Source organism: Mus caroli, chromosome 10 (assembly GCF_900094665.2).
Source record: "Mus caroli chromosome 10, CAROLI_EIJ_v1.1, whole genome shotgun sequence".
Classification (NCBI taxonomy): Eukaryota; Metazoa; Chordata; class Mammalia; order Rodentia; family Muridae; genus Mus; species Mus caroli.
In genome coordinates, this window is record NC_034579.1 from 89,526,763 (window position 1) to 89,545,002 (window position 18,240).

The following is an 18,240-nucleotide window of genomic DNA, read 5'->3' on the forward strand; positions in this document are numbered from 1 at the left end:
GAAGCAGGAACTTGGTGGTATCAGGATGTGGTCAGGACATCTGGCGCTGACTTAGGGCTGGAACATTCTGTGGTTGTTCCCGGAACGGTGCGTCAATGGCCCACTTTTGACCCCCTTTTCTTCTCACGGGGAGAGGCCCAATTCAGAGATCAGGACAATTGTGTTGTCTTAATGGCTCCCAACAATTATCCTCAAGGTGGAATCATGGCAGCATCCAGGCAGGATGAGAGAGTTCTACATCTTCATCTGAAGGCTGTTAGCAGAATACTGGCTTCCTGGCAACTAGGAAGAGGGTCTTGAAGCCCATGCCCACAGTACCACACCTACTCCAACAGAGCCACACCTTCTAATAGTGCCACTCCCTGGGCCGAGCATATACAAACCATCATACTCCCTAATCTCCTTTAAAGAACTGTTATTCATTTCCAGGTCCTCCCTGCTCTTCAGTGCTTTCTTCTCTCCTGCCCAGAAGACTAGAGAGTGCTAGAGAGCCAAGAGTTTTACATCTTGATCTAAAGACTGTAGGAGGAGACTGTCTTCTACAGGCAGCCAGAAGAAGGCTCTGATTCCACACTGGGCAGAACTTGAGCATAGGAGCCCTAAAGCCCACCCCCACAGTGACACACTTCCTCTAACAAGGTAACACCTCCTCCAATAAGATCACACCTCCCAATAGGGTCACTTTCCATGGGCCAAGGATATTCAAACCACCACAGGGTGGAATATAGTTTCTGGATTCCGGAAATTTGGAAATGGGAATACCTGGTGGAGGAGAAGTTGAGAGGATGTATAGAAGTCTTCATGTCTTCTGATTCCTGCGCATGTGACACATGTAGAGTTAGTGAGGGCTGCTGGCCTCTTTCTCTCCTTTTATGGTTGGTGTGAGCTCTGGGAGGCCCCTGCTTTGTAGGGTTAGCTTGAGGCTCTTGATGTTTCCTGAATTGGCTTTTACATGGCAGGCAAGTCCTAGAGACAGGAATGGCAGGTAGCTCAGGTGTTAAGATGAATCTCCCACTTATTCTTTGCCACCATAACTGATTCACAGATCCGTGCTTTTAAGTGTCTAGAAAACTGAGCGTGGAAATAACCTTTCCTTTGTGCAGTAAGTAGTAGACACACAGGTGAGGCTAGCCAGGAGCATGACCAATTCCCTTAAAGGAGTGTAGGCAGAGGCTATGCCAGCCAGAGAGACAGGAGACGGGCTGAGGAAGTGCAGCCGCCAGTGCCTCCAGCCAGCCTGGCATCTTCAGTATCTGGCTCCAGCCCTCTGACCCTTGTCTTATTCCGTTCTTCCTGAGGATTCGTGAAGAGTGTGTAGGGGAACGCAGAAGGCTTTTTATAGGCATCCTGGTTCAACCTCTGATGGGTTGCTGAAAAAAAAAATATTTCTCAGCGGAAAGAGCTTTAGAAATGTCCTTGCCAAGTGTTTTATTTAGTTCTTCGTCACGGGACATAGCTATGCAGGGAGATTTTCCTAACACTTTCCAAGCTCTTGGGCTATGGGACAATGAGGATGTCTCTACATCAATATGGGAGAAGCAGGGCACTTTGAACCACCCTAGATTTCTGGAATCCTTAAGCTGTTTACATCAACAGCCCTAGCCTGAACCTGCAGAGGTTGTATAAGGAATCTTTAAACACGTCCCTCCCACTCCCTCCTCTGTCTGTGGAAGAAAAATCTCTGATGGAAAAATAGAAGGCAACCCAGGGACATCACCCCTGTTAAGGACAGAGGGCTGGTTTTCACCCCTGCTTTTCTTGAGCCTTTCCTGATGTTTCCTTTATGGAATTTGGAATGGGGAGCCTAAGGGCCTGTCCTTAAGGGGAAGGGAGATATCCTTCCCCTGTGTGGAGGAGGGAGCCCAAGGCGACAAGTTTGGACTAGCTGCTTCCCCACCAGAGACCCCACACCAAGTTCATTTTGATTTATGTCCCCCCACCCTTCCGTGTTTCCTTTCTTGTTTTCTGCTGGGACTGTCTGGACTTATAAATTGCAGGGGGAACAGCTGGAAAAACAGAAGAGTTGCTCTAGTCTGCTCTCTGGCCTACCTCAGACTCCAGGAGTTGTGAGTGGCTCAAGGTTTCCAGGGTGACTTGTGGGCTCCTGTGGATCTGAATAATCCAGATGAGATCAGGAGGAAGGGCATGGACTGGGAACATTTGTGAACAGGAGAGTCTTGATCCCTTTTGGGTTCAATGGAATGTCACTGTCTGTAAATCAGCCACCTCCTCTTTTTTCTCTACCTCAGCACCAGAGAGAGAGAGAGAGAAAGGGGGATGGGGAGGGAAGGGGAGAGGGAGGGGGAGAAGGAAGGGAGGGAGAGGAGGAAGAGAAAGAGAATGCAGCTGTTGTGGTCCTGATTCTGTGTCTGTGAACTGACAACCTGGGATGTAGAGTTACCCTTTCTTGGCTTTTTCATCTACTAGACAAAGAAAAGGAGATCATTTTTAGTCTTTGTTGGTTTTTTTTTAAATTGTGATATAACACACACATACAACATAAAATCTTCAGGTTTTTTTGCTGTTACATTGTGCTTTGAGTTTGGGGTGTGTAACCTTGACTGCCTGGGAATGCATAGCCCCCTGTACTCAGCAACCCCACCCACCCACCGCGCGCGCTGTGCTGGGCTTACAGGAATGTATGGTCATGCTTGGAGTGCATCAGTGGTGTTGTGTATGCCCCCCACTAATGAGAAACAGATTTCTAGAACATTTTTATACTTCAAATCTAAAACTAAATCGATTAAACCACTTGCCTTTACCAAAGAATCTGGTAACCACACAGTACTTTCTTTCTCTTTTCTGTGAACCTGACATTGGACAGTTTATAGAGAAGGAATCGTACAGTGCCCATCTATTTGTGACTAGCTAATTTCATTTACTGCAGTGTCCTCGGGGTTCGCCTGTACACAAACCACCTGCATGCCCAGTGCCAGGGAAATCAGAGGAGAGTGCGGAATCTCTTGAAACCGGAGTTTAGATTTTTGTGAGCCACTGTGTGGGTGCTGAGAAGTGAACCTGGGTCCTCTTTGAGAGCAACATACACTCTTAATTGTTGAGCTAGCTCTTCAGCCTCTGACTTGTTTTTGTTTTGGGAGCTTGTTTTTGTTGTTGTTGTTTAGCCCAATGTAGTCTTGAACACATTGTGTATCTGAAGCTGACCTTGAACTGCCTCTACCTTCAAATGCATAAGAAACTAAATCTACCAGGAACTCAGACTTTTTTTTTCTTTGCAAGTTGGACTTTAGTTCTGTGTGACAAGAAGATAATATGCTCTCTTTTTTTAAAAAAAAAAAGACTTATTTATTTATTTTTATGTATATGCTCTATCTGCATGAACACCCATGTGCCAGAGGAGGGCATCAGATCCCATTACAGATGGTTGTGAGCCACCATGTGGGTGCTGGTAACTGAACTCAGGACCTCTGGAAGAGCAGCCAGTGTTTTTAACCACTGAGCCATCTCTCCAGCCCTGATGATATGTTCGTTAGGGCTTGTGTGACTGGATGTTTGTGACTTTGGGGGAAAGTGTGACCTGGTAATGTTTTTCCCTCTCAGGTTGACACTTCTTCAGATCTGACTACATGTTGATCATTTCTCTGAATGCCTTTCATGTGTTAACACAACAGCATCCTTATGACAAGTATGACCACTGAAGGCCTCTTTGAACAGTCTAGGGATGCTTTCTCTCTCTCCTGTCTGTCTCCCTGCCTTCTACTCCTCCCTGCCTTTTGGAACCCCATTCCTGCATTCTTACCGTTTCTACCAAGCTTCTTCTTTCTGCCCTCAGCTGGACCCTAATCTCCTGAGACTCCTGCTTCTCTTTTGTCCTGAGATAGAGAAGACTCATTCTAAAAAGAAGCAACAACAGAAAACAAAACAAAACAAAAATTGTAAAATGCTTGCTTATGTTTTCTGGGGGTGGGGTGGGGGTGGGGTGGGCATGCATGTGCCGTGTCATGTATGTCCGGACCAGAAGACGACCTGCGGAAATCGGGTCTTTCCATCCTTCATCTGGGTTCCAGGCACTGAACTCAAGGTTGTCAAGGTCAGCAGCAAGAGCCATTACTTGGTGAGACTCATTCTTATCCACCCTCTGCCCTCTGGGCTGGGTGTTGGGAGTTGATACCACCCTTACCCTTTAAAATTGTCTCCAGGCCATATTCTTCCCTCCACACATAAATTACCCTCACACCTTATCCTCTGTCAAACCTATCAAATATCATCAGCCACCGTCTCTAGAACTCACGTAGGGTTTTGGCAGCGGGCTTGTGACCTATCTCTCTCTCCCTCAGGTTTGGCAGGGTGTCAGCTGGATGCCTCATGGACAAGAGGGTAACCTGCTAACCCGCTGGCTCCCCATCTATCCTACCCTGCTGGCTTGTCTGCAGCCCTGCACAGCTGTGTCATTAACTCCAGATCACTCTACCCGAAATCCCTAGCCCTGATGTCCTTCCAAATCATTCATTCTCTTGTCTCCAAGACCCCATTGGTTGATGGTGTCCAGATCTGCCCTCCATCTCTTCCTATAGCCTCTGTCCTTACAAATTATCAGAACCATTTTCTCACTCTTGTCCTTCAGTCTTTAGGGCAAACTTCCCCTTCTCCTTCTCCTGTTTGGAGAGTGAAGCACTTTCCCTTTCTTCAGAACCAATGCTTCCTGCTGTGTTCTGTGCTCTCATTACTCCTCAGATGGGGCTTCTCTGACAATCTCTCTGCCTCTGCCCCGTATATTTGCCCTCATGTCTTCTCTCTTCAGACATGTCACCGCTCCTCATTCTGCATGGTTCTCTCATATGCAGTATATCTGGGGGCAAGGATGGAGGAGTGGCACTCTGTGCATCTTAATTGAAGTCTAACTTGCTTGGTAACTGGAGCACAGAGGAAGAAATAGAGTTTTCTTGTCCCTGCACTTCTGCTTTGTATATAGCATGAGATTGGACCAAATAAATGTTCAGTGAACCTCTTCCAGCAAAACCGTCTTTATCCAATAGAATTTCTCCTAGCAATGTCTTAAGTTTGTAACTGCCTTGGAGGCAAGCCTTCCAAACTGGCTTACAAAAATCCCAGTGTTCCTTCTACAGAGCATTCTAAGCAAATATATATATAAAAAAAAAAAAAGAGAGAAGGAAAAAAAAAAAGCTTCTAAAAGGCATTGACTTCATCTCATAATAACCTGTTACCCTACTGTCCCTCCCTTGAGGAAGCCAAAGCTGTGTGTGTTTATGGTGGTGGTGCCAAACCAGTGTGTGTTTATGTTTATGGTAAGATTGCTAGGTAATGTGATTTCCATCCAAGGTTGATATGTGCATTCCAAAGGGATCTTCAGATGGTAGCATGCCAACTTTGAGGGATAACTTCTATTCAGCTCAATTTAGGCCAAAGAAAGGCTGATGGTTTCCAGACAGATGGGGTCTTTTGTGGATGGAGCTGGACAAATGAAAAGAATGCAGAAATCAAGCAGACAACAGAGAGATTAGTTGAATTCAGCCTAGGCCAATGGCTGCTGAATTCCATCTACCCAAATTAAGCTGCACTGAAAAGGGCCAGTGTGTGCTATTTCAAGAGGGCCTGGCTTGTTGTGACTCCAGGAGATTGTCTTCATGTCAGTATAAAATATGAAACTTGTTTTAACCGTGGGTGGTTAAGTTAAAAGGTTACAAAAATTTTGATAAAGTCTGTAAGCAAAGTCTGTAGACTAAGAGAATCGCTTCTCTGGTGGTCTAGGGTTTATTTGATTAAGATTACAACAAGAGCTTTTTAAATACTAGAAAAGCTTTTGCTTGTTTTGGTTATAAATTTGTCCTGTTGAACATCTGAATATAGCAACCTGAATATAGCACATTTATAAATGCACTTGGAAATGGAGAATATTTAATCAATTAAACATGTAACTGAGATGGAGTATTTACAGTCTAATGTGTCAACTAGAATTTCTGGAAACTTGACAGAAAAAAAAATGGAGAGACTTTTTCTTATTTAAGTTTTATTCATTTTGCATCAAATCAAGATTTGAGTTAAAAAGTAACAAGAACCAGTTGGTTTCAAAGTCACATTTGAAACTTTGATAATGCAAATGTTAGCTTAAAAATCAACTGACTGAGGTTAGAGAGGCACCTCAGCAAAGAACTTGCCTTGCAAGCATGAAGATCTAAATTCAATCCTTCGATAGAACCTACATTTAAAAAATTTAAATAAATAGGGCTGGTGAGATGGCTCAGAGAGTAAGAGCAGTGATTGCTCTTCCAAAGGTCCTGAGTTCAAATCCCAGCAACCACATGGTGGCTCACAACGTAAAGACAGCTACAGTGTACTTACATATAATAATAAAATCTTTTTAAAAAACAAATAAAAAAAACCCCAAACCTGGGGGTTGATGAGATGTCTCAACAAGTCAGTCCACTGCTCCAAGACTGATAACTGGAGTTCAACTCTAGCACTCACCTGGTAAATGATCACACATTTGTATGGTGGCACACACAATAAGTAATTTGTTTTTTAAAATTTGGGTATGGTAGGGAAACAAAAAGATCCCTAGGTTTTACGGGCCAGGCAGCCTCCCCTACATGATGAATTAATTCTAGGCCAGTGAAAGACCCAGTCTTCCCCTCAAAGAAAAGATTGGCAACACATGAATACTTAGGAGACTAATCAAGGCCTTATCTTAACTTTTCGGTGTCCTCATTGAGCAGGTGATAGATCCGGATTAAGCTAGCTCAAGGCACCATCCACTTTGGATAATATACTGACTCAATGACAGGTATTTATCAGTTTCTCAGCGAGGGGAGTGCAATGTACATTCACTGTGAAAACTTGACACCTCTGGAAACTGGGAATCAAACGTGATAAGGTAACAAGCAAGGGTTCTTAAAATAACCGGTACAGCAAATGCAATCTATGTTCGCTCCCGGCATTCAGGGAAAATGGGAAATTGGCCAAATGGGAAAGCAGAGGAAAAGCATCGTTTGGGATGCCTGAGTCCTTGCTATCATTCTCCATCAAAAGCCATCCCTTTGTCTCCTCCACTCTTGCTATTGCTTGACACTCCATATGAATTTAAGCAGCAGTGACTGTCTTTCTCTAAGTCTAGAATTTAGCTGTGGAATTGACAGGAGTGTATCATGGTTAGGGTTTCATTGCTGTGAAGAGATACTGTGATTACAGCAATTCTGATAAAGGCAAGCATTTAATTGGGGCTGGCTTACAATTGCAGAGGTTTGGTCCATTATCATCATGGTGGGAAGCATGGCAGGCTGCAGGCAGACATGGTGCTGGAGGAGCCAAGAGTTCTACATCTTGATCCTAATGCAGTCAGGATCAATCCTGTCTTCTACAGGCAGGTAGGAGGGAACTCTCTTCCATACTGGGCAGAGTTTGAGCATAGGACCTCAAAGGCCACCCCATAGTGATACTCTTCCTCCAACAAGAACACACCTGCTCCCACAAGGCCACACCTCCTAATAGTGCTACTTCCCATGGGCCAAACTTGCTCAAGCCACCTTAGAGTAGTCCAAGGTTATTCTCATGGGAGTTCTTACTAATAGTGATTATTCTTAAATGTGTACCTACCAAGAATTCAAGAAGTTAGGCTCCAAACAACCAAATAACCCTATTAAAAATGGGGTACAGAGCTAAACAAAGAATTTTCAACTGAGGAATATCAAATGGCTGAGAAGCACCTAAAAAATTTGTTCAATATTCTTAGTCATCAGGGAAATGCAAATCAAAACAACCCTGAGATTCCACCTCACACCAGTCAGAATGTCTAAAATAAAAAACTCAGGTGACAGCAGATGCTGGCGAGGATGTGGAGAAAGAGGAACACTCCTCAATTGCTGGTAGGATTGCAAGCTTGTACAACCACTCTGGAAATCAGTTTGGCAGTTCCTCAGAAAATTGGATATAGTACTACCTGAGGACCAAGCTATACCACTCCTGGGCATATACCCAGAACATGCTCCAACTTGTAATAAGGACACATGCTCCATTATGTTCATAGCAGCCTTATTTATAATAGCCAGAATATGGAAAGAACCCAGATGTACCTCAACAGAGGAATGAAAATAGAATATGTGGTACATTTACATAATGGAGCTACTCAGCTATTAAAAATGATGAATTCATGAAATTCTTAGGCAAATGGATAGAACTAGAAAATATCATCCTGAGTAAGGTAACCAATTGCAAAAGAACATACATGGTATGCACTTGGTGATAAGTGGATACTAGCCCAAAAGCTCCAAATAACCAGGATACAATTCACAGACCACATGAAGCTCAATTAGAAAGAAGACCAAAGTGTAGTTGCTTCGGTCCTTCTTAGAAGGAGAACAAAATACTCACAGGAGCAAATATGGAGATAAAGTATAGAGCAGAGACTAAAGGAAAGGCCATCTAGAGGCTGTCCCACCTGGGGATTCATCCCATACACAGTTACAAAACCCAGACACTATTGTGGATGCCAAGAAGTGCATGCAGAAAGGAGCCTGATATGTCTGTCTTCTGAGAGGCCCTGCCAGAGCCTTACAAATACAGAGGCAGATGTTAGCAGCCAGCCACTGGACTGAGCACGGGGTCCCTAATAGAAGAGTTAGAGAAGGGACTGAAGGAGTTGAAGGGGGTTGCAACCCCATAGAAAGAACAACAATATCAACCAACCAGACCCCCCAGAACTCCCAGGGACTAGGCCATCAACAAAAGAGTACACATGGCTCCAGCTGCATATGTAGCAGAGGATGGCCTTGTCATGCATCAGTGGAAGGAGAGGTCCTTAGCCCTATGAAGGCTCGATAGATGCCCCAGTGTAGGGAAATCAAGGGTAGGGAGGTGGGAGTAGGTGGGTGGGTGGAGGAACACCCTCATAGAAGCACGAGGAGGAAGGATGTGATAGGGAGTTTCCAGGAGGGAAACTTGGAAAGGGGATAACATTTGAAATGTATATAAAGAAAATATCCAATAAGAAAAAAAAAACAATAAAAACTAACTAAATAAAAAGAGTACCCACCATTTTCTTGGAGAGAATCTTTAGGAGAGGTGGAGTAGTGGCAGGACAGCACATAACTTTATTCTTTTATTTATTTTTTGTTGTTTTAGAGATTCAGATATTAAATATTTATCTGTTTTGATGTCTTGTGGCATTGATTTAAAAAAAAATGGTGCACTAAAACAAAACCTGAAGACTTCAGATCATACCTTGCTATAAATAGCTATATTCTTTCCAACCAGATCACAAATACTGCAATTTGCAAAGACAGGGAAACACAAAGAAGGTAAGGATGAACTCTAGCTAGAGAAAAATTATTCCCAAATGTTTTGTGCACATTTCAACCTGATTTTCCTAACCTCATGAGTACATACTGTCACGGGAGCCTTACGCTTTACAAACATGCTTGACACTGCAAGATTATAGGATGTTTTCTACTTTATACTGCACTGGTTGTAGCGTTATAGTGCCTACATGGACTTAGGTTCTATTACCTCGCTGAGTAGTTAGTTTATTTCCTTAACCAGTCCTGGCCTGTTGCTTATTTTGTTTCCATTCTTGTCTTTAAAAACAAGGCAGTGCTATTTGCATTGTCCTTCAGACATCAAGGCAAGCAGTTTGAATCATGCAGGGGTTCAGCATGAATGCACTCATGATTCTTTCTGAGAAACCCATTGAACACTGAATGTACCTGGCCCAGGAGGGGCTGGAAACGGGAGCAGAGGCTTTGGTGGTGAGCACGGATACTCGTTAGCTCTATGTGGAAGAACAAGACAAAGGGGCAGCATCTATACATGGTTGTATATGTTACAGAATCAGATAAGTCAGAAAACTTTGACTAGAACATCAGAGAAGAGAAAGGGTAAATGTAACCATGCAGAGTGCGAGCGAACCCAGAAGATTCCTGTCTTAGGATTTCTGCTGCTGTGATCACAGAGCGTGGCCTAAAGCAACCTGAGGAGGAAATCCTCTACAAGCTCAGTCATGGTGTCTGTCAGAGCAGCAGGAAACTAAAACAAAAGATTAGGCTGGAAAAAAAAAATCCCAGTTCACTAATCAGTGGAAATGTCACCAACGGTGGCGTGAACAGGTCTAACGTCTTCTCTTGTCTGATGTAATAGGAAATACACAGAGCCCTATAAGCATTAGTAAACAGAATGGAACAAGATCCTGAACTCATTTGAGACATTAGTTTACAGGGCTGAAGGGACATTGAATGACATGAGCCGTCACGACTGACCAAATTCAAAACATGAGTAATATCTATGACATGACATGACATGACATGACATGACTTGATTCCTTCATTTGATAAATAAAATAACACAAAGGAGAGAAATGACCACATATTATAGAGACAAGCTATATACATATTAATTGGAAAAAAAGGAGAACTATTAATGAATCTGACCTGTAGAACTTTTAGATTTGTGTTGAAACAAATTGTAAGAAGACACTTTCAGCACTCTACTTGTATTTAGATGGTATTAAGAAATTATCATTGTACCGGGGAGGTGATCCAGCTAATAAGAGCTCTTGTGGCAGAAGCATGAGGACTTGAGTTCAGATCCCCAGTACCTTCGATAGCATGGTAGAAGCCAGGACTAGGAAGATCACTGGGGTTCACTGGCCAGCAGCAGAATTCCGATTCAGTGATGCATCCTGTCTCAGAGGAACAAGATAGAGAATAGGAGCACGGGCTACCCTGTACTTTTTCTGGCTTCCAGACAGAAGATGCACACTCCCACACCCATACACACACAAAGGAATTGTTGCTTACTTGGATATATAAAATCATGATATTAATGTAATACTAATTTGAAATATCACTACTGAATTTCACCATAAACCTGAATAAAAGGAGAAAAAAATTCCTTTCCCCCAGAGGTTTAAATTGAAGTCCCTATGAGTTAGTTGACTGTCAACTTGACATTTATTTTAAGCTATTCTAGTGAAAACAGAAAGGTGAATAAAGTAACAGGAGCTAAATGGAGAAGGAACTAGGAAAATGTTGACAACAAGTGAGATTTGGGCCCCTGGCAGCTGAGAGTATTCTTTTTACATGCAGGTCTGTTTGATAATTTGCATTATAAAAACACAAAGCTACAACAAAGTGTCAAGTAGGTCTAGTGGTACCTTTTTTTCTGATTATTAGAGATAAATTCTTGGAAGTGAAATTACAAAATCAAAGATTACACATGTTTTGAGAACTCGTTCTATTTGAATAAATAAACTTTAAATCAGAGTTATTTATTTTTAGCAATATGGAATTCATGTTAAAGTTCTAACATAGTGAGCCAAAAAAAAAAAAGATTTTTGTTTTGTTATTTGTCCAAGGATAACTGTTTCTTTGGATAACTGGCCCTATTCCTACAGAATATTAGTTGTGTCATTTCCAGCCTGTTGGATACCCAACAGGAAAATGTGTGAGGAGCAGTCTTTGTTAAATAATACTTCTGCTCATGTTTGGAAAAAGAACTGCAGTTGGTTTTCTGGGTTTTACTTTTGAAATGAAGAGAAGTTAAGGTTTATGTCTTTGGCCATGTGGTGAGACAGAGAGATGTCATTCCACAGTGTAGGAATGACTGAAGCATGATGCTCTGCAGGATGGGAGTTGGGGGCAGAGCCAGTGGTGTTTAAGCCCATGGAGAAGTAAAATGGTGAAAAGAATCAAGGCTGAAAAGGATGAGGGGGCAGATGTAGCTCTCTCTGAAAGGCCTCAGCAACAGGAAATGGCAGAGCTTTAAAACAAAAGTAACAGGTGGGCAGGCACGTTGGCTCAGTGACTTTTCCACATTGTGGACAAGCTGAAACATCTGGGTTTAAGCCTCATGCCCTACGTGGTGGAAGGAGAGATCGTGTTGCAAGTTGTCCTCTGACCTCCACATGGGTGTCACTGGGCATTTGTGTGTGTGTGGCACGCCCACAGGATAAGTGGATAAATGTACAAACATTTTAAGAAAGAAATTAAAAACAAGAGGGGGGAAAGAAAGAAATCCTTTTATATCATGTGTTAATGATTTGCCAGTCTTAGTCAACAGAGGAGTCTGGTAGGCTACAGGAGACAAGTTTCTCAGCAACGTCCCTGCTTCTCCTTCCAACCACCACTTTGCCCCTGACTTTTAGCTGGGGCTCCTCCTCTACCTAAGATAGAAATAGAGAAGTATCATAGGGGATTGTTCAGGTTCTGGCATGGGGGACGATGTATGCTCAAGTCTATATGATTTGTTAGGGGCTGTGAGTAAGATGAACAGTGGAGAAAGGACATGCGTATTGAGAAATAGTTTTGCCACAAAGTTTAAGTGCAAAGGTCCGTGAGTGTATTCTGTGACAAATGTGATTTCAAAAGGTGTTTTTTTTTAAAAAGGTGATAAAAACAGGACAAATGTCCAAAAAGTCACATTTTGTCTTGGTCAATGTCGTCATCTGAATGTGCTTACTCACTGTTCTAGATCATTCTTTTTAAATTTCCAAGTATAAACACCAAGATATATAGCATGGTTTAGAGTTAGATGCTATGAGGACATGAAGAGACAGACATATCCCACTGATCTGGGAGAATGGAGACCAAAATGCATGAAGTGTAGCATCTGCAGAGTTCAGTAGAAACGGCAGGAGTGAAAAATGAACTCAGGTCTGTTTGCAGAGCATGTGACTGAAGGAGGATCGAACCAGATCTTAAGAGACATCTGCACAGTGCTTCATTTCTTATAGAGTACCCTGCATTGAGGACAAGCATGGGGTCCGCCCGGCTCTGCTCGGGTAGATTCAGAGTGCTTTGTGAAGCTGAGAGCCTCATATGGCTGCACAGTGTTCATCAGTCTGTTCTCAGTTGTAATACAGTAAAATGAGCCTCTGATTAGCTTCTGGACATCAGTGCTAATTCTGAGCATCCAGGACCCATGACGCCTATCAGTATTTGGAGACATATGATAGATTCCTCCCGTACTCCAAACAGTTAACTACCTTCAACCATAAATCTTCTAATACTCTCCTATGGTAGCTCAGGAAATCTGTAAAGTTTCCCTTGACCTCACTCTCTTCATTTACATGTGCTATCTTTATACTTCTTCTATTAGGGAGCACCCTGTGGACAGTAGATGGGGTTAATGTCTACAACCTACAGAGGGACTGTGATGGGATGGTTCCTTAGGGTTGCTTAGAGTGATACCTCGTTTTTATAGACAGCGATTCTGGGACTCCCTGAAAATTAGCTCCATTTTGTTTTAAGTCAGACTTCTATCCAAATGATATCCAGTCTGATCTTTGACTAAAATATAGTTTATAGGCTACTTGTGTCTAAATTAAGTAAGATTATTAGAAATAAAGAAATAAAAGGTGTTGTGTACCTGAAATTTCGCTACTTGGGAGGTGGAGGAAGAAGAGTCAGGAGATTGAGACTACACAAGACCCCATCTGAAGAGAAGAAATGAGGAAGAGAGGAAGGGGGGCTATTGAATCAGAGTATCTGGGTATGGAGTATGATAATCTGAAACGCTATAATGCTTCTTACACAAGTTGGCATTTCAGAACTATCTATTTGATGGTTATTAATATAGACTTTTCCAGTTTCCAGCTGTGTGGCACAGCAGCAATTTATTTAACATCTCTGGGTTGCAGTCTCTTCCAGATTAAGATAATTAATTCTTCAGGATTATTTATTAAAATGATAACATGCTTTGGCTGTCTACTCAACTGCTATTTCCTAGCATAGTTGGACCATCCAGTGGAAACCAGTTTTATTTTGCTGGGGTGGTTACATTCCACATGTCAAAGGAAGGTGAGACAGAGGTCACTTAGGATGCAATACCCACCATCTCATTCTCCTGGATTAACATACAGATCCACTTTGGATTTGATCCTTGAAAGGAGCTGTGCAGGAGAACCTGAAGGGGGACCTTTTGGGTCAGCATTTCTTAAGCTGTAGGAAGGCACATGTCTTTTACTTTGTTGGCGGTTGTCTATGTGCACCTGGAATCATTGCATCCACTAGGCAAGCTCAAATAGAGACGATGACCTTACTCTGAGAATGACAGGGTTGGAAGATGAGTTCCCCATCATGGTGTTGAAGCACATATCAGTTACTTTTCTGTGGCTGTGATAAAACTCCACAGCCAAGGAAATGTATCCAAGCACGTTTATGTGGGCTGATGATTTCAGAGGGATTCGAGTCCGTCATAGCAGGAAAGTACAGCAGTCATTGGTAAGCATAGCAGGAAAGCACGGCGGTCATTGGTAGGCATCATGGCAGGAGCAGGTGCTGAGCAAGCGGCAAGCAGAGAGAGAGAAGTGAAGAAGAGAATGTAAACTCTCTAAGCTCTCTCCCAGTGACATACTTCTTACAGCAAGGTTCCATCTCCTAAAAGTTCCACAAGTTCCCCAAATGGGGTTATCAACTGAATACCATATATTTAGGTACAGGGACTATAGGAGGACATTTCTCATCCAAACCACCATAAGATACTCAGTCAATCAACACAGAAAGAAAGCCACTCATTGGCCAATAGTTACATGAAGTAGGAAACACCTACTGTATAAGCCACTTGATTTAAATATTAATAGGCATCCTATAAATCCCTTTTTGTAATGTCAAACATATTATTTACACTATTTTCACTTTATTATTAATTAATAAAAATATTAATCTTGGCTAAATTTGGGGCAGGATTTATAGTGTCACTATGATTAGAAAATATATCTACTCTAAAATATTTGATAAAATACAGCTTCTACTTTTTGTTGCAGTCCAATGAAAGTATGGTGGCTTCATTGTACAGAATCAGCCTTCCTTCTAACCCTTGACTTTGCTGTAGATATGATGGCTATTTAAACCTTCACTTAAATTTAGCCTTCCCTAAAGAGGGATTATAATTTGAAAGAAAAAGAGGGCTTCCAAGCTTGAAGGGAAAACACACTGTAGCTGAGAATTATTCAGGGAAAAAGCCTAAATTTATGATTTTCCGTAGGTGGCACCATAAGGGCATTTGGAGGGTAGTTAGAAATCAGTTAGTAGAGCCATGAACTTTCTGTGTCATGAGGTATCAGAGGGAATTAGCTGAAGTTAGGTGCCCTGCCCAAGGTCATTCAAGGACAGCATGAACAAAGAGGGCTTAGAATTCACCCTCACACTGCCTAGAATTCCTGTGCGTGACTGGACTTTGCTACGTGATGTTACTTGAGGGCAACGTTAATTATTGTGGCAACAATATCTCCAGAGGACAAGGGGAGGGACAATGGTGTCATTGACTTGTAGAGAGGCTCAACAGCAAGAGGTCTCTGAGATCATCCCGGCCAACATTCTGTTCTTACTGGGGATGAAACTGACATCCAGAATGGCATAGTCAGGGTCAACTGGCCAGAAAGGGGAAGGAGGAGCTTGAGAAAAGCATTGACCCTTGACATTCTCTCCCTCTTATTCTCATTTCTACTGAGGGTTTTTTTTTTTAACCCTTTGGAGAAACCGTGGACTGTATTCCTCATATTTCTTCACCAGATTTACTTAAATTTCATTTATTTTATCATCTAATTACAGCAGACTTCCCAGGTATCTCTTGAATTCTCAGATGTGCTAGGCCAGTGTTAACGTTTATGGCTGGTTTACCAAGCTGTTTTGGGAAGAACATCATAACGTACCTGTCTCTTCTGTAGCTCCGTAAGCTGGTAATTCTTCATTTCCAAACAGCATAAGTGGAAACCAGAGAGCTATTTCTCATGGCTAAACAATCATTATAACACATTAGTCATGTTAAGGGTTGGTCTTAGCATAACACACTGGACTTGTTCTTATCTTTTAAAAAAAATAAACTGAGGGATACAGGGGTGCTTTATAAATCTCTTGCCTTGTGGACAAGAGGAATGAAGTTTGATCCAGAATCCACATTAAAGTTTCAAGTGTGGTGGTGGACATTTATGGTTCCAGTGCTAGAAAAGAGGAAGCAGGAGAACCATTTTTATCCCATTGGTCAGCCATGAAAGACTATTGGTAAGTTCCCAATCAATGGCACAGTGCCTCAAAGGGAGTGGGTGGCACTCTGGAAGATGGCACTCAAGGCTCTCCTCCATCATCTAATGAAAAAACATGATTATATAGACACACACACACACACAAATACACAAATGAGAGAGAGAGAGATGAGACAGAGAGATGGAGAGAGCTGAGAAAGTCAGAGCTAATGATTGCCACCTTACAGAAGAGGAAATCATGTCATAGCTTATATAACTATACAGCTGGAATCAGAAGCAAGTCCGACGGAACGAAGCTCTTGACAGATTTCCAAACAAGACAGAATGGGAATTCTGATGTGTTTAGAAGCTCAGAGAAATAATTTAGCCACTGACCACAGAGACTACTGAGGACAGAGTGAACTGGGACTATTAAAGATACAGTGACCTCGGTCATTAACAGAAGTACCGAATTCTAGGAAAAGCAATCACTGGAGTCTAAGAGGGTTGCCTATTTCCCAATGTGTTTTGGATCTGAACCTTCTAAAAACCTACCAAAAGTATGTCTGGTTTGGAAAGAGCCTTGGCCCCATCTGACAACCAATAGGAGGTGCCAATTAGGAGTTGAGGTTTTCAGATGGACACATTATTTGCAAGGGGAACTGTGCTCTTGAATCCTGTGTCATGGGATAGAAATTGCCTCACTCAGCTTTGACAGATGCATTGGAGCAAGGGTTTAGACTTCGTCTGTCAAGTCTGAGGACAGTAGCATGACCTTGGATCGTTGTCTTTCACCCCTAACTTCTCTGCTCTGAAATGGGATAAGAATGATAGCCGAGTTCCTAGCTTTGCTGTGAGGGTTCAGTGGAGGATGGCTGTACCCCTCATATTTCTGGGGTACCCCTCACAGCGCTGGGCAGTCAGCCAATCAATGTTCACTGCAATATACACCAACAGTTGTCAGTGCGATATATGAGCAATTGGAAGAACGTTCAAAAAGGGGGGGGGGTGCTCTACTTTTTCACTGCCTTTATAGATTTGCATTACTGCCATATTCAATAGGTCACACACACTTTTTTTCTTTAGACTTTGATGTCCCTATAGAATGTCAACCCAAGAGTGCTTCAACATACACCATTATGCCACATGGCAACAGGAAGACTCACAAATGACATGTCTGGTCCTCATCCTAAGCTATATTTTGAGACAATGGGTTGCCTCTGAGCCAGGTTTGAAACCGAATGACCATCTTTCTCAAAAACACTAAAGGTTAGTTGCCTCATTTATACCTGTGGGATTTAATTTATGGACATGACTAAGTGACATGAAGAAGCTAATGCTACTGGGAAAAGAATTTATCACTTATTTTTTCTAAGAAGAGGATGAATGTCCATCATTCTGGGCTACAGGAAAATCACTGGGTTTGGTCAGGAGCCAGAAAGGAATGAGGGGAAAATCATAAACTATAGGCTTGTTTTTACAGAAAAGGCAAGCAGGGCAGTGAGCAGTTCAGCATTGGCAGGCTTGATGTTCCAGGGGGGCTTCAGGAGCCTGAGCATGCCTGCCCCTCACTTGGCCCTGGGGTGATATAGGGCATAGGTAATATTGGCTTAGTATCTGCGGGTGAGATGAAAAGTGTGTAGTGATGGGGGCTTGGGATTGGCTGGTTTCTATGAATAACACATTTATAAAAATAATTATAAAACACACTATAAAAAATAATTCAGTAGTTCTGGAAAGAGTGGTCTTTCTCCATGTTTAGAAGACTTCCTAGTGTGTTAGAACAGCGCAGAACACAATAAGCAAACATTTACAGTTAATATTCTCTACCTTCATTGCATACCTCTACCCTCATTCTTTGGTGCCTGCCGTCCGTCCTCCAGGTTCTCTGGAAATGCATGACGTCATAGGTGTCAAGGTTAAATGCACAGGACGAGCCCCTTGGGGTAAGAAGAGAACAAAAATAAAAATAAGTCATCCAAAACTATGGCAACTCACGGCTCCGTGACCAGAACCTTCATTCACTTCAGTTCTGCAACTGTCAATGCCTTGAAAGTGTTCAGACTGAGATTCTAGGTAGAAGTCTGGATTCTAACTGTGGGTTTCACCACGTCAAAGCAAACAGCACCCAGCTCCCGCCCACACAAGGGCATGCATGTGAATTATTCACCACATCTGATTCTCTTTTATGGGCAGCTATTTTTGTAGGCAGTGTCAAAGACTTAAATGGTTGAGGTGATTTGCATAGCACAGCATTTTTACAGCTACTTTAGGGAATTTTATGTTTACTGGCGCACAGACACTTGAAGCAAGAA

The 18,240-nt window shown here is 42.5% G+C and overlaps 1 long non-coding RNA gene across 5 annotated transcripts; it reads right to left on the minus strand.

Annotated features, from left to right (window-relative positions):
• Positions 1-589: 589 nt before the first annotated feature.
• On the minus strand, positions 590-18,002 carry LOC115032148. 5 transcript variants are annotated; one of them, XR_003837797.1, is made up of 4 exons: positions 17,769-18,002; positions 3,758-3,851; positions 2,050-2,420; positions 590-1,370 (listed from the first exon to the last, which is right to left on the minus strand). It is a non-coding gene; the product is annotated as an uncharacterized LOC115032148 (long non-coding RNA). The 5 variants fall into 5 exon arrangements; XR_003837796.1 differs by having other exon boundaries at positions 2,050-2,423; XR_003837795.1 differs by having other exon boundaries at positions 2,050-3,830.
• Between the last annotated feature and the right edge of the window lie 238 nt (positions 18,003-18,240).